The sequence below is a fragment of the Triticum aestivum genome, unplaced genomic scaffold (genome assembly GCF_018294505.1).
Source record: "Triticum aestivum cultivar Chinese Spring unplaced genomic scaffold, IWGSC CS RefSeq v2.1 scaffold54967, whole genome shotgun sequence".
NCBI classification, from domain to species: Eukaryota; Viridiplantae; Streptophyta; class Magnoliopsida; order Poales; family Poaceae; genus Triticum; species Triticum aestivum.
In genome coordinates this window covers 5,774-8,319 of record NW_025233268.1, presented here as the reverse complement: position 1 = coordinate 8,319, position 2,546 = coordinate 5,774, and the positions used below count along the sequence as shown (strand labels likewise).

The window sequence follows — 2,546 nt, the reverse complement described above, 5'->3', positions numbered from 1 at the left end:
GCGGGGGCAGTTGATGTTCATATCCAGGAAGTTCAAGTTAATTAGTTGTGTTATAGTTTTTGAAGGGTACACATCAAATTTTGAAGCACATAATCTCATTTCAGAACATGTACTAGAGTAGTACACCCATCGGAACAACCCAAGAACCACCCCTGCCGCGAGCAAGGTCCCTGTCGCATCGTCGGCCACATGGCTTCGTCAGTGTCCTCCGATAGCGGCAAACAGAAACAATAGATTTGTGGTGGCGGCGGCTAGGATTCAGGCTGCCTCCCGAGTCGCCCACACGGGAGAGACGCGGGGGCAGTTGATGTTCATATCCAAGAAGTTCAAGTTAATTAGTTGTGTTATAGTTTTTGAAGGGTATACATCGAATTTTGAAGCACATAATCTTGGTAAATCTCCCCTTCCGCTCGGCCTTAGTCGCTATATGTGGTTTTCTCCCATTACCCTATTTCCTATTTGTATACCTGTAGACATTCCCTTTGATTAATAAAGTTTGGCATTCCCCTAAAAAAAGCTAGGTGTGAGTTGGGGAAGTTAAAAAGGGTGTTCTTTTTGTCGTTAATTCAACGACTCCTTCAAACAGTTTCTTCGGTTTGCATACAAAATGCAGGAAACTTTAGGTATAAACTGTATGTAGTATATCAACAGAAGTGCCCAAAAAAAAGTGACAAGCCCCAAAATGGAAATGCAAAGAAAAAAAAGGAAAAAACAGAGAAATGCACCAGCCGGGAATCGAACCCGTGTCTATAGCGTGGCAGGGTACTATTCTACCACTAGACCACTGGTGCTTTGATGAAATGTTCTTCGCATAGCCTGTCAATTTTGGTCGTAGCATTCCTTTCACTGAAAATTAGACAGTAATCTTTACTCCCTCTGTGGTAAAAAGTATGTGCTTCAAATAGATGTATCTAGCACCAAATTAATGCTAGATGTATCCATTTGAGGAACAAACTTTTCCAAACAAAAAGAATACGTATTTCAGTATTGACCAACTAGGCTTTTAGACGTAATGTTGGATCCACGTATACAACTTCTAGACGAAGGGAAGAAGCCAACGTGTCAGGAAGATAGAAAAGTGGTAAACCAATCTGTTATGGGCAAACAGACCACAATACAGCCTTTTCTCATTTCTCTTTTATGGAAAAGGCTAAATCCCGACTTTATTAATAATGCAAAAACGGCAGCACACAAAGGATCCGTTAGAGTATAAGGCACACAGCACATGGGTGCAACATCATGGCCCAGGAACTAAGAGCATCCCAGCCGTTGGCCCCCCAGGACGTATAAAAATCGCCCCCTGGGGGTGAGCCGGCGATTGGTTCGGCGCTGAGGACGATTTTGCGCCTAGTCGTCGCCCCCAGTCGTTGATTTTGGCCCACTTTTGAAGCCCCATTTCAGCAAAAAAGGCCCATATGGGCAAGAACAGGCCTATATTCGGCGTGGTTCGCCGTGGCTCGGCGTTCAATTATCAACATAAATATTTTTTATCACATATTTCATCACATAAAATTCAAATACTTCAATAAAATAGTAAAACAACAAATAGTTCAATACAAATTATATAGTTCAACAAATAAAAACTCATATTTCATCACACGTCGCGCCCGGTGTCGCCCTTGAGCCTCCATAGGTGCTCTATCAGATCTTGCTGCAGTTGATGATGCACCTCTGAGTCTCGGATCTCCTGACGCATACTGAGGTAGGCATCGCCCAGTCATTGCCGGCGATTCGTTCAGCGCTGGGGACGATTTTGCGCCCAGTCGTCGCCCCCAGCTCGCCCCAGTCGCCGATTTTGGCCCACTTTTGAAGCCCCATTTCGGCGAAAAAGGCCCATATGGGCGAGAATAGCCCCATATTCGACGTGGTTCGCCATGGCCGGCGTTCAATTATCAACATAAATATTTTTTATCACATATTTCATCACATAAAATTCAAATACTTCAACAAAATAGTAAAACAACAAATAGTTCAATACAAATTATATAGTTCAACAAATAAAAACTCATATTTCATCACACGTCGCGCCCGGTGTCGCCCTTGAGCCTCCATAGGTGCTCTATCAGATCTTGTTGCAGTTGATGATGCACCTGTGGGTCTCGGATCTCCTGCACATACTGAGGTAGGCAGTCTAGGTTGCCGGTAGCTGGTGATCAACTTGGGCAAGAGGACCCTGCCTGTGGTATGGTTCAGTGTCAAACACTGGCTCTTCCTGCTCGCTCTCAATGATCATGTTGTGTAAGATGACACAACAAGTCATGATCTCCCATATTTGATCTTTCGACCAGGTCTGAGCGGGGTACCGGACAACAGCAGATCGAGATTGGAGCATACCAAATGCCCGCTCGACATCCTTCCTGCAAGCCTCCTGAATCGTCGCAAACCAGGCGTTCTTGCCTCCAGGCACAGGGTTTTTGATGGTCTTCACAAATGTCGACCATCTCGGATAGATGCCATCAGCTAGATAGTACCCCTTGTTGTAGTGCCGCCCATTGATCTCGAAGTTCACCGGAGGAGAATGACCTTCAACAAGCTTGGCAAAGACA

General features: G+C 44.9%; 1 non-coding gene across 1 annotated transcript; it reads right to left on the bottom strand.

Moving 5' to 3' along the window:
* Window positions 1-720: 720 nt before the first annotated feature.
* Window positions 721-791, bottom strand: TRNAG-GCC (transfer RNA glycine (anticodon GCC)). Its single transcript has one exon. It is a non-coding gene; the product is annotated as a tRNA-Gly (tRNA).
* Between the last annotated feature and the right edge of the window lie 1,755 nt (window positions 792-2,546).